Source organism: Spea bombifrons, chromosome 4 (genome assembly GCF_027358695.1).
Source record: "Spea bombifrons isolate aSpeBom1 chromosome 4, aSpeBom1.2.pri, whole genome shotgun sequence".
Classification (NCBI taxonomy): domain Eukaryota; kingdom Metazoa; phylum Chordata; class Amphibia; order Anura; family Pelobatidae; genus Spea; species Spea bombifrons.
In genome coordinates this window covers 60,829,471-60,844,659 of record NC_071090.1, presented here as the reverse complement: position 1 = coordinate 60,844,659, position 15,189 = coordinate 60,829,471, and the positions used below count along the sequence as shown (strand labels likewise).

Sequence of the window (15,189 nt, the reverse complement as noted above, 5' to 3'; positions counted from 1 at the left end):
AAACCAGCTTCAGGGACAGGGATGGAAGTTTCTTTGGTCTACACATGTGAAATTTTACTGCAATGTTTAGGATAGATTGGTGCTTTAATGGTTTAATAATAAGTATTAAAATTACCCTAGGAAAATACTTTGGGATGTCAAAAAATATATACTTTTTTAGATGTTTTTCTTTTTCTGGCTGCTATTGGGGCGCAATTAACAGAATACCACACTTAAAAAAAATCTTGTTTAGAAACACCGATGCGCATCATTCATATTTAATACTGTAAGTGCCAAAGAAAAGTAGTAGTAGCAAAAGCTCAGCCACAAAGCGGTAGACCACGCACACTCACAGAGCGGGGCTGTCGAGTGCTGAAGAGCGTAACGAGTAAAAATGATCTGTCCTCTGTAGCATCACTCACTAGAGTTTCCAAACGGACTCTCGAGGCCACAAGCGCTGTGTGTCAGGAGCGCCATGAAATAGGCATCCACGGCTGGACAGCTGCTCACCAGCTGAAAATCACTGTGCTCAATACCAAGTGTCGTCTGGAGTGGTGTAAAGAACACCGCCACTGGACTCTGGAGTGGTGGAAATGTGTTCTCTGGAGTGATCAATCAAGCTTCTCCATCTGGAAGTCTGATGGACAAATCTGGGTTTGGCAGATGCCAGGAGAATGATACCTAATGAAATGCATAGTGCCGAATGCAAACTTTGGTGGAGGAAGTTTAGTGGTCTTTGTTAATTGCTTCGTAAGTTTTTAATGCAGCTAGCTACAACCTGAGAGAGATCTCATGGGGCCCCTGCAACTTTGCTTGGTGTTACTGAATAAGTCAATTCACGTTTGAGCAAAGAAATCGATCGGGGTGAAAGGGTAAGCATTTTTCTCATTGAACGCAGTACTGTATACACTACTACAGTAATTTATGTTTGACAAAACCTGGTTTTACGTTATTTTGTTCCAACAAGTTTTATCTGTAGACCCAGAGCAGCCAGTGATGTAGCTCCTTTAAGGCAATGCTTACAAAGCCTGTTTCTCCACAGACTTTCATTAGTCAGAGAGTCCACATTAGTGTCTAAGACAAAGCCATTCTGTTGTTTACCACAAGGCAATAGGATAAGAAATCAGGATGTTTGCCTAGTAGATTTCACCAAGATAACAGAGCTCGAACACATACAACTGGCTAATATGCAGCTGTGTAATAACATGCTTATTTTTATAATAGAATAAATGCACATACTACACTAAAGACTGATAGGAATCCTTAGGCACTGCTGATCATTTTGTTATGAAGTGTGTTAAGTTTGTTCTTGCACATTTTAGTTAACAGTCAGTTATCAAAAGAATTGCAAAGAGTCATGGTAATTATAAATTATACACTTAATGACTGGAAATCATGCAATCATTTAATTCCACCAGTACATAGAAGATCTGTCACGCTCAGGCATACACTTTTTTTTTTTTTAACCATTGTTGAAGATATATGCAAAGAATAGGACACGGGGACCCAATGTATTTCTTCCTCTAGGATGAGACTTAATAAAAAATCTGTGGTAGGGGTAAAACACAATCTTCTAAAAACACTACTCCATTATATAATATGCATTATATATATATATATATATATATATATATATATATATATATATATGAAAAATGCAATTCTTGTGCATACGCTATGTATTATTATCTTTTATTTATACAGCACCCTACAATTTACGCAGTGCTTAAATACACAAGAATTACATTCAACTTCCCAGCAGATGAGTTCAAATGTATCACAAATCAACAGTATAAAGCTCAATTGAAACCGTAAACATATAAACACTAATTATCTTTTTCAGTGGTAATCGTCAGGGAGGTATTTATTTACAGTCATGAACTGTATGTAATTAAAACCTAAAAATGAACTTAATTATATATATATTTATCACTGTAAAATATATATGGTTTAATATCTGGCAGACGTGAATAAAAATAGAAACTAAAAAGTTTGTTTGTGGACATCCTAGACCACAGTAGTTTAAGACATGTATATGCATGTATTTTTATTTATTGGGCACTAATACATTTACTTGGTGCTTTATAGTTTACAGTAACAAAGCAAAGTATTTGTCAGGCTTCTCTTCTATAGAGTTCAAATATGACATGGTGTACAATTGAGCTCATTCTATGACCATACTAATTTGTATTACTAGACTATATTTTATATATATATATATATATATATATATATATATATATATATATATACACATACACACACACGTGTCCGTGTGCATTTCTGTTCACCAATTTGTGAAGTTTTCTTTTGCGAGGGAGTGTTTTATGAATTATGTCCTCTTGCTGTAGGATGAACAATGTTTATATTACATTGTTTAAACAGTGAGCTTTCCTACTCCAATACCCGCATGCTAGATTACCTTCAAATTACAATAATGTTAAATAAGCCATTGTGATCACAAATGCAGTGTTTTTTTATTTCCATAACAATGTATTTTAATGTCTGCCTATTCGCCAATTAAGTGATGAATAATGCAAGAGATAACACAGTAGTACCCATGATGACTATATAATAAAATGCAGGCATTTTTAGTCTTTTACAATTACCATGCACTAAGATGCTCTCTCCTCCTTGCAGCATGTGTTTTAGAGGGTAAATGCAACTTACCAAAGTTATACAACCAGTGCGGGCATGGAACAATTTGAGCAAGCTATCAAATAGGAGACATGCAGATAGATCTGGTACTGGTTGGATGCCATCATATGTACTTTAGATCGTGTATCACGCTAGGATTTCAAATGGCTGAGAATATTTCACATTTCAAATTTCTAATGCAGTGAGGAACAGAAGTGAAAACTTTTACTTTCGACTGAAAGTACTCAACTTCATTGAGTTGTCTACCAGTTGACAAGCAGTTGAGCTGTCTTTCACCATCAGGTTCATATGTACATCCTAGTCAAAGACTGGCTTATTTCACATGGATGTCCCAGCTCCTCCAGCTGAATAATACAGACATTTGATTCTCCTGCACTGGACATGCCTTCATATAGATATATTTACTTTTGGATCCTTCTGTTCCTGGAGCTGTTTATCTTAGTAAAAGCCAGCACATGGTTAATAGGAAACTACTCATCAAAAAAGAATTTGAATGTTAACAACCAGCAACACAGCAGTCCGTATATACATATATAAATAGGAAAATGTCTCTAAAATAAAGCATTTTCTCATGCGAGACGCATTGCCAGCGATATCCACATACTGTGCTCATACATGTATATACATGATATGTATGACATTACAGTTTTACCTAGATATTTTCCTTATATATTTTTGTTTTTGCTTCATCCTAAATTTAGCATTTGCATCTCTTGTCTTGAACACATTATTTTGCATTTTCCACACTTTGGCCCTTTTCTCTTATTTCCCTAAATCACAAATTGATTTGCTTACTCCTAATTGTCAGCCTTGTAAAATATATTTGTTTCATGCAAAAACACAGACTTTGCGCACCAGTAAATTACCATAACTAATTTCACTACAGTGCATTGTTCTCGAACATTTTTTCCTTTCCCTGTGCCTCGAACAGTAAATATTGTAGTCGTTACTTACTTATAAAGCCCAACATGTTCAGCGGCTATCTGAAGTATAGAAAACATTAGGTAACTTCAGAATAACTGGGAGAGAGCCATGTCTGATGTCATGCAGATGTATAAAACTGATAAAGGAACCAATTACTCAGTTATACACCTCACATAATGCAAGATAGCACATTACATATGAAATGTACACGTGCCCTGGAAAAAATGGCTGACGTGGCTACCCTTCTGTGCCGGCATCTTAAATGATCAGCTCTCAAATAAAATACGATGCGTAGGATTTGTAATACAGCCACGCTTGCTCTTCTCTAAAATTTTAGGAAAGGTTTAGATTACCCATGCAGTAAACCTAATAAAACGTAGGCCTCTCGAGTCCAGCAGAAATATTAAATCCAATAAAAATGAGTACCTACCAATCTTGAGCATATTAATATGCGTTTGTGTTTAACATGCATGTTGTCATTGGAAAGAAATCGTAGCAAAACTTCATATAAGAGACCTTTTGCAAAACACCAACCCAAACTCTATGTGCCCTAAATTAAAGGAAATTATATATTTTACAGTGCATCTCAAGAAATATTTCCCAAAGCTTTGTTGGCTGTGATACACCCCAATAAGCCTGAACAAATTCAGCTATCCAGGCCAACGGGTTTCCACAAATAGTGTATAGTTTCTGGCTCAATGCTTCTCCTACCTTCTGTATTTTGTTGTACTAAGATTTTTAAATGTAAAATGCTTTTTTTATTATTAAACCTCACATGCTAACGCAGGGACATACAAGTATAATAATGACATATGAAAACTATAACCGTGAATTTCCATTTCCAAGAGAGAGAGAAAAGCCGTTGGGTTATTATAAATGGAACAATATTTATATTTTGCACAACTAATACCTACAATGTACCTGGCACTATACACATGGGGAGTATATATATGAAGTGAAAATAGTGATCCTAAATACTGTGAAATACAAAATGTTTTTGGGAAACAGTCACAAGGAGGAAAGAGATTTAGACAGTTTAAAGATTAAATATTCACATACAGGAAGGAAACATGTTCACCCAGATTTCTATTAAACAAAAATGTTTTAATGTCAGATAAAAAACAGGCTATATGCCCAACATTTTTTGGTATGGCTTTATATGTACCTGAAAATGTAGCCTGGCATGATTCTATGTGGCCGGGAAAATAATTTACACAGCCAACATTGAGATACCAGTCTATAAAACAACTGAAGTTGACCCACAATAACATAAAGCACGTCGGCATACCTTCACCTGAAGTAAACCGACCATCCATTCAGTAAAACAGTGGTTCACTGAATGAGACCACCAAAATCCAAACAGGATTCACAGAGAAAAAGAAATAACGAAAGGGCTAAAAATAGTCCTTTTGTGACTAGCAGCTATCAAACATTTCAATGCAATGCTAATGAAGTATTATTGTATGCTGCAGCGTGACCGTCGATGCTGCAGCTTACTGCATGATCACTTGCTGGACCTATCAAGCCACATGTGAATGCATATTTTAGCACAGCTGGATGTCAGAAAAAGCAGGCTTTTTCTATGCGGATATTCAAGTGTCAGAAATAAGTTGCAGCGGTTGGATAGTTTTAGCTGTGAAATAACTGTGCCAGACCAAATTCATTTGGCATATATCTATTTCACTTCTCCTTAAATCTACGAGATGTTACCGTTAAAATGAGCATGTTTCGGTGGGTATGAAGAATTTGTCAGCTGGAGTAATTATCTGCCTTACCAATAAGACAGAACTGTAAACAACTTGCTTCAGAAATGACTGGCATACAGAATGAGAAAGCAAACACACCTATCAATTGTATTTGTGATTTCAAAACAATGGCAAATTACTAGATAAAAACTTCACTGCGATTTTATAAAATAATCCTACTTGGGAACCTACAGGGATCCCCACTCACTGCCCCTGCTCCACTGTATTTCCCACAAGCCCTAGATGCAAAATGCTTGCATCCTTTTAGAATAGGGTATGCCATTTAAGAGGCCGCTTAATCTTGAAGAGCGGTGAAAAAAGTTAGTGCTTGGAAGCCATGTTTCTCATACACTTTCACCTAATACATTAAATCACTATAAGCAGAGTATTGGTTACATTATGTATATGTTATCACCTACAATGTATTAATTGAGGTTAGACCTGTGCAGTCACATCCGTACAAACTTGCAATTCAGCCAATTCATACAAATCCCTGAAAACGAGGAGGGACCCCAATGGAAAAAAATGAAAAACAAGCAAAGACAATGCCCTACGATTTTCAACCAAACCAAGGAGTTCCGAATATTTTTAAGTCCATTTACACAAGTCTAATTCAGATTCTTTTTACTTACGCTTATGTGCTTTCTACCAACCCAGAAATAGACATCTGTACTAGACAAGTTTCAATAGACCAACATTGATAAGAGTAAGTTTACATAACCTCAGAGGTCTCTTCTCCAGTTATAATATTTGAAGATGAGACCACTGAGATCTTTAAAGCGTATAAATATTTACATTTCCTCTGTCAACATTGGTCCACAAAAAGAGATCACAAATTTCTATCTACTGAACTAAGTCAACCTCTTCCTTATGCTGAGTATTTGTTTTATTTTTATAAAGCCGCTAACTTACTCGCTCATGTGAGAATATGTACTAGCTACAGTCACCGCCCTCTTGTATTAGATTCATACGCTTCCTTGGCTGAAAGGGCTGCAGGACAACACTGCAATGGACTGTCTATTCTTCCTAGCACCTTTATTGTTTTCATTTTAAAAAGTATCCATGTTTATAGATTTTATGTTCCTTCCATTCTTTGTAGCTCTGAGCTTTCTTTTTTCCTTATAGAATATGTCTAAAGACGTTGAATCACAATTTTCATTCTTACATTTAATGACCTTGGAAACTGCAAAACGCAAATGTACTAGAAGGATTTTCAAAATATTTTTTCACTGAATCGGCATGCCAAGAAATGATCCTAATACAGTTATACGCAAATGTTGGCTTGTGTCCCATTCAAGACCATGAATTATTCTTACTTTTGCTATAATGACCTTTTAAAACCAATGTTGCCAACACCGAATCACAGTTACTGTTATATTGCGCATTACTACTTTACACATCGTTTTTCACCCTTTTGCTTACTTCAGAGATTTTTATTGGAAAAAAAATAATACTTTGCACAACATGCTGTTTCGGTGACAGCAACTTGCACATGGTCACGCAATGGTAGAATGATAACAGAAAACCTGAAAATAAATATAAACCTAGGCTAAGATCTTGGACATGACATAGTAGATCTCCAGACTAATATAATCAAAGGTTTACTTCTGAGATAAGCTTTATAGAGTACAGGTGCATAGTGTAAAGTACTGGAACCTTGCAGTTTCCCTAATGTGCAAGAGTATTAAAAAATCTTTTACACTAAACAACACAGTAAGTATAATACCCAATGAAACTGTATTCACAGCAGTAGCCTGTACAAATAATATCTAAGCTGTATAAAGCCCTCCCCACCAGTATGTATGTTAATATATTCTATTTATTATATAATTAACAGTGCTAAAGAACAATTAGCTTACTATATATATATATATCTATATATAGATATATATAGATATATATATAGATATATATCTATATATATATCTATATATATATATATATATACACACACACACACTGTATTTATATATATAATATTGTTCATATTTCCTTTTAAACCAAGAGTCATGGATATTTTTCAGCATGTTTAGATTCAAAGGGATAATGACTTTTTTGTTTCAACAGATAATAACAGTATATAAATAAATCAAAACCCTTTATACGTGTTAGAATAAATAAACTTATTGTGAAAAATGTTGATACTAAAATACAGAAGTGTAACAATCACAGAATAGCAATATCATTCCTAGACCAGCATGTGTTCTTTGATTCCGCCTTTTGCAAAATGTCAGTGGACACGTACTGCAACTCTAGACTGTAAGCTCCCGAGAGCAGGCCCTCTTCTCCTTTTGCACCAATTTGCTATTGTTTGTGAATTTCATTTATTTTACATGTCGGCTGTAACAGTGCTATGGATTCTGCTGTAAAATGTACTTTACAGCAATGAATGGAAGCTGAATTTTAAAAAGCCTTATAGGTGGTGCTTTGTGTGGAAAATGCGTGTAGCATGAGCAAAAACACCATGAATAAGCTTGAATCTGGGTGGAGCAAAAGCACAAACAGGTAACAGTATGATAAAAACACTATTTCTTTCCGTCCTACCCTTAAGCAAATGGTGTTCTACGCATATGCTTAGCCTCCTTTACGGAGAATGTTTACTGAGATTCTGTTTCTGTGCTCTGTTTTTACTAGAACAGGTGGCTACATAATTTACAGGAGCAGTAAATATCATATTTGACATATATATAAGTGGTGCAAAACAAAATACACTATTTAAAGACAGAAATTCGGATTATCAGGTATAAAAAAAAAACGTATATGTGTATTGTAAGTCAATGTCCTTGCTCCACCCCAGCAAGGATGGAAACAGAATGTTGTGCAGTCCTCACTCCAGTGATGTATCCTCCACCCGGTAGGAAGCCTTTTTACAAAGCAATTATCACCCAGCCCCCACATGCTCCCTGTCTTAGTGTCATCATCGGCTCTGACCTTTCATTCACCACTTATATGCAGTTTCAAAAAAAACATATCACCTCCATCTCAAAAACACGACTCACATTCACCCCTTTCTAACACAAGATACAACTGAGGCTGTTGTTCATGCCCTTATTATCTATGTCTTGACTTCTGCAACCCTGTCTTAGCTGATCTCCCTTATTACTGTCTTGCATCCTTCCAATCCATCAGGATTGCTACTGTCAGACTTGTCTTCCTTACTTATCACTATACAAACTCCTTTCCCCTCTGTCAGTCTGGTTGCCTGTACAAAATCCTGAGTCTTACTTTCAAATCTGTTCACCATCTCGATATAAACTCCTACCCAGTCTTTCCAACCATCTGATAATCATCATCCATACTTCTACTTGTTATGCAAGCTTACAATTTTTTAAATGGCTGTACCCATCCTCTGGAATGCCCTTTCCTGGTTTATCAGACTCCCCCCTTCCAATCAGTCCTTCAAAATAGCAATCAAGACCAAGTTCCTCACTTTCCTAGTCCCTGTTCTACTTTTGAACACTTATGGCCAGAAATAATAATATCATTAACAGGAAGGTCCATCACAGAGTGGCACTTTTACCTCTTTTGCAATATACCCTAACTCCATCTAGAATGTAGGTGTGTTTGATCAGGGCCCTCCACACATTTTGGGTCTGTAATCCCAAATGGTTATGTGAAGCATAAAGTGTCATGTCCTGTTTATCTATTGTACAGAAGCTTCAGAACACGATGGCGCTACACAAGTAACTAATAATGGTTGGCAGCAGAGCAAAATTGGCTGCTCCAAAAATAATTCTAGGGCTGTATGCTAAAATCATCTATTGGAGAAGTTGAATTATCTACTTTCCCCCGGAACTAGTAGGAGGTGCATTTGCAGAATCTCACAGCAGCAGGGGGCACTACAGAGCTGGATAGCTAAAACACAACTATTAACCTTTATTGCATGCTAATGGAACAAATGGAATCCTGCTGAGCACAGCAAAGAAAGTTACTTTGTTTCCTGGGAAAAAAATGTGAATAGAGACTAAACTCAAAATCTTTAACATTTAAAGTAGCTTATTTAATAGCATTTCATAGATATATGAAATGCAACATACATAATTGAAACTGAGTAATATATGTGTGTGTGTATAGTTTTATAGTCAGGGGGTGCGTGGTAGTGTATGCTGTTGGATATTGTGTTAGCGTATGTGTGTATAGTGTTCAGTGTACTGTATGCATAAGCATGAGTGTGTATGTATTTGTGTATGGTGTTAGCATGCCTGTGCGTGTGTTACTGTAAGGTGTTAATGTCTGTAAGCATATGATATTAGCATGTGTGTATCTGCTACGTTATGGTATTAGATTGTGTAAGTGTATGGTGTTAGCATGAGCTTACGTGTGTTGCATATGATGTTATCATGAGTTTGTGTGTCAACTTATGTTAAAGTGTCAGGGGTAAGCATAGCGTTAGTGCATATGGGAGGGGAGAGTTGGACCAGGAGAAATGTGTGTGAAAGTGTACGGTGGTAGAGTGGGTTTTAAAGTTTGTTGACATATTAGTATGTATGCGTATTAGTTATAGGGACATTGAATAAATATGCCACAGGCTTGCCGCGTTCTCATAAAGTGTGCTTAAGGCCGAGTGATGGGTGGAGAAATGGGTGGAGAAATGGGTGGAGAAATGGGTGGAGAAATGGGTGGGACAGTGGGGTGGGCTGATGGGAGGGGTATGGGGGCCCAAGCGTTACGCATGTACTTCGCCCCACAATTTTCGATGGCGGCCCTGACTGTGTTTATCTACACTAAGTATATTATGGGGAATTTATTTTTCTATTAACTGGTGAAGTATCTATTCTTACCTGTTATTGTTTGTATATTCTACAAAGGTCTTACACATGACACTACATTATAACATTTCATACAAATGGTTTTAAATTTTTGCTTTAGAAAATAAATTCACAATGTGTTTTTAAAAGATGATCATTTGTGTCCAGCCTTTTCCTAATCCTTAAACATGCAGCCAATATACTTTTCACTTAGAAGTGACTGTGGCTACACATTAGCATCAAGTCAATTCAATTTCTGAGTGCAAATCAATTAAGCAGCTTTCGGAGCTGAAAGAACAAGTTGTCATGACAGCTGGAACATCTCTCGCAGAGATATGGTTGCCCCCATGTACAAGTCACTCATAAATGCCTTTCTGCTCACGTGCTTCTAATTTCACCTAAATTAGTCTCTTAACACACGCATAGATAATGCCATTCTATACTAAAAATACATTTTAAAATATTACTGTGGACAAGGCAAATCTTACTTGATAAAAACATCTGTACTAGGAGCTGAAGTTCTATATTACTATAATAAATCAAGAGCTGGTTACCTCTTCTTCATGGTTTGTACCTCACAACTTATGTGTCAAGATATAATAGACCCAGTCAATAAATCAAAATGTATCAGATTTCCAATGGAATTGTCAATGTGCTTTCATCTGGTGGTCTGCATGATGGGTTTATACCTAGATAAATCATGGCTTCCTGTACTGCAAATAAAACACAATACATATTGGCCATTCATAGCCTAGATGTGTTAATCAACTGTCACTTTAGTTCTGTGAAATATATTATCCCTAATAAAGGGACACATTCCCGTGTCCTAATAGCCAAAACTAACCTGGAAAATACGTTGACCATAAGCAGCAAAACGGGGTTCAATAATACCAACAAGCGTTTATCATAAAAATACATAGAAAGTGAAATAAAACGCTATAGCCAAGAAAAAAAAGCTTCAAAACCAATACTCAGAGCAGTCTCCCTTAAACAGACCCAGAATATAGATAAACAACGACAAAAAAGCCTACTCTCACTTGTTCTTAAGCGTTTATCATAAAAATACTACAAAAGAGGAAACATCTATACACAAATCACAATTAATGTATTTTATGTCCAATGTGTGTATAACACATCATATAACATGTAACAGTAAAAAAAAATCTACAAAAATCTGTTGTAAACACTGTAATTACAGTGGAAACTCTGTAAGCTGGTGCAGTCTTATTTCACATAAACACGTGCATGGATTGGTTTTCTTAAACATATTAAAATGCTTAAGATTTCCATAAAACCGTTAATGGTGACAGCAATTCTGAAGGACTCTGACACTCATAAAACATAACAAAAAAGCAGCAAAACACACCTCTTATGAATACTTGGTACTGTTTCTATGGATCAGCAATGGTCAAGGAATCCAGAATTGAAAAATGCAACAGCTGTACAATCAAGTGAATACAAAAAGATGTTGATTACAAATAAAGATGTTTGACCAACAATATAAAAATTGCGATGTCCAGCAGTAGGCACCAACATTGCTCATGGTGGACATCTAACTGGGGTCTGTGATGGACGGGTAAATACTGGACCTTCACAAACCTTGCCTATCCCTGGCTTTGTCTCCTAGGGTAAATGAAAACCTATTCATTTATGAATTGATATAGGAATACTGGGTATTTTCAACTGCTCTGATTTCTGACTGCATCAACGAAAAACACTATTGCCAGCACTAAACATGAGTGCCTTAATCTTGCGTATGCATTTCAGAAGATACATAAAACACGTCAAAATTGTTTTAGCACACCTTTCATGCAATGACCAACACATGGGATTATGAAAAAAGATTGTCATAAAAGAATTAGCGCCTCCACCTACATGCTTGTGCACCAAAATAGAGCAGTGAACTGATCCTTAATGATTCTATTACAGGCTAGGTATCAAAAAACACGTGAAAGTTTACTTGCGGGTACAATAATATGTAAACACAGTTGGCTACCTAGGAATATTCCCTGAAGTCTTAATAAATCAATGGTATGTAAATGTGGGTTAATACATATTTCCTATGGTTTGAATCGAGCAGAAATTATTTTATTTGGTTTTACTGGCCATTAGCAGGTAAGGTCCCTCACGCTGAACTCTTGAGTGTTAGCAAAGCGCTTGCTGCTGTAGTTTGTTGGAGAATTAGCCAGAGAGATGAAAGCTTCCAGCACATGAAAAGGTCACATCAGATGCTTCCACCACAAAGCAGCCACCAAAAGGCTTACTAACATGAATGTGATTCATTCCAAATAAGTATTGCTCAAACGATTTTTTGAAATGCATACATTTTCATTATGACAAAATGTTCGTTAAAGAAAAGGTATTTGTGTTTTATTGTTAACGTAAATTTTGAACAGACTCTTACATTTTTAATCAGTCAAATCCATCCAAAACTATCAACTGTCATCTTTTCTATTAACCCTTAAGAACCAGAGTTTTTTTGTTTTTGTTTTTTTTTTTAACTTTTTGTACCCTTTTGGACCAAGGCCGTTTTAACTCTTTTGCGGTGTAATTTTCTCCTCCTCACATTTAGTGTTCCCACACAAATTACATATTGTTGTTTAATAAAATATGATGAAAAATTGAAAAAAAAACTTTTTCCTCCATCTTATTTGAAAAATCTTTTACTCATCCAAAAAAAGCTAATGAAAAAAACCTGCTAAATAGATTCTACTACGTGTCCTGAGTTTAGAAATACCCAATGTTTTTATTGCTTTTTTCTGCAAGCTATTGGGCAATAAGTACAAGTAGCGTTTTGCTATTTCAAAACCATTTTTGCCCCATGTGCTATTTCGGGTATCTTTGAAGCTGGCCAATGCAATTTACCTGATCAAACCATATATTTTTGAAAACAAGATACCTCAAGGTATTTCAAATGCTGGTATTTTAACCTTTTCCATGCACTAATTCTATGACCACCCTTTGTCAAACTTTGTGGTAGTAATTTATTTTGTGTTTTTTTAAATTACAAAAATTGCGCTTCAGGTATGGATTTACAGTACTCCCGAGTACAGTGATACCCCCATCCACGGGTTTGTTGGGTTGTTTGGGAGGTAAAACGCCACATTTAAGAAGTGCGCATTTTTTAAATTGGAACTTTTACATCTGGTTCTACTGCCCCCCATTAAACAGCCTCTTTAAATTAACAGACCACTCCCTAACATTGTATTTTATAATACACACTAGAGTCTGTGCATAATGCATTTTATTGCGTTCTTTTATTCTTTACTGAATTTATAAAATAATGGACTCTACTGAAACCAGGAAGTATAAGCAGGAAGCTTTGCTCTTGCACATGCTTAGTAGCTTCTTCAAGGGAAGCTGAGCCCAGCTTGAAATGAATGGGAGTAGAAGACATCAATCACATGGATGCTGTGGAAACACTGATGTTTTAGAATACATGCCATTGGTTGATGCTAATCCCATTGATTTCAATGGGAGATCATTGATTGTTATGGGAATGCTAGTGAACAAATTTAGTAGTCCATTCGAATGCTTTTTGCATTTTGAAGGCAGCGTGGGAGGAGTCCATAATGCCCGGCAAATAGTTTTTGTCTAATGGTACATACCACGCATCCAGTAAAAAGATCACACTTGGATCACACATGGATAAAACTTCACCACCACCAGTGTGCTATATATATATAAAAAAATCCAGTTTGCTTGTTTGAAATGAGAAACATGTAGTATTGTCTGTTGTCCATGGTAAAGGAACACAGGTATTGTATAATTTAACCAGTGACTCACTGAATTTTTAAAGCTTTTCATAAAAAGATATGTAAATATAATTTCATTTACATATGTTCTAGCAAATAAGGAACTGGGTCCTTTTTGTAGATAGCAAGCATTTATTCAAATTCAAGGGGGTAGAAGAACAAAATTGTAAATACAGCAAAATAGTGAAAATAATTGAGTGTTTTTTTAAAACATATTTAAAAATACAAAAATTTGAATTTATCCTCCCATGACAACGTCGCACTGACGTTCAACATATTTCATATGATTACATATTTAATGTATTGTTCACCAAAAATAGCCGAGCTTAGGAAAATGGAGTGTTTAGCAGGGAAACAAAGTTTGTTCGAGAAGGGCTTATTTTTTTATTTTGAATAGGGCTGTTCCAATCAAAAATAAACTCCAAATAATAATTAATTGGTAAAAACATATTTCTGTTCTAATCACGCATGAAATGGTCATTACAATATTAAACTTAGCAGAAATTCAGTAACTGCATGTGTGTTTTTATTTCTGGTCTTTTTGTTTAAATGAACCAATCAAACCAGATATTTTAGTTTCTGTATCATGTTTTTATAATGATTCCTCTTCAAGGGCATAAACCACAGTATGCAAACTGTAGATAGAACGAACTTCATTACACTGATGTTTGAAATGTATTGATTACAATATCCTCAATAAGCTATTGATACTCTCATAAATTGGGGTAGGCAGGAACATAGATAAACACTAGACAATCATTGAGTCCTCAGTGATATATGGGATACATTGAAACATTTACTATCTCACGTCTGCCCCTACCCCCTCCTTTGTTTACTCTGGATTCTGATACACAGAAGAGTACCTTTAGCAGTCTAGAGTAGGGTTTGTGGTTTCCCAAGAAGTACCTGGCTACAGAGCCAAGCACATATTTTAACCATCGCAGTACAAGGTACACAGTAAAATAGCTGCCAAATGATAAGCCAAGGAGAGCCGCTGGAAGCAACGTTGTTTACATAGGTTATAATGAAGACAGAATTGACTGGTGCCTTCCTATAAAATCACAAGAGTAACACATATAAAATGGGTAAATTGTTGCTAAAACCAGAACTAGAAAAAGAAAATAATAAACTAATCTAAAATTATACAGTGAACAAAAATATAATCTGCAATCATGTAAAAATATCAAACTATTACATACAAGCACCAAAGCGCAACACGCAAATTGGAAGAACAGTGTTGCATGCAAACGAATCAATATTTCAATCAATTCTATGTGAACAAACTATGCATGCCCCAGGTTTCTTAAAGCAAGATTTTAATAAATCCAGACAGCCGTATATCTGCTAGCACATCATAAATGGGTTCCATAGATTGGTGAA

General features: G+C 35.7%; 1 protein-coding gene across 1 annotated transcript in view; it reads right to left on the bottom strand.

Moving 5' to 3' along the window:
• Positions 1-15,189, bottom strand: part of COG5 (component of oligomeric golgi complex 5) — a 146,146-nt gene that overhangs the window by 80,832 nt on the left and 50,125 nt on the right. The gene's annotated exons all lie outside the window — the stretch shown is intronic.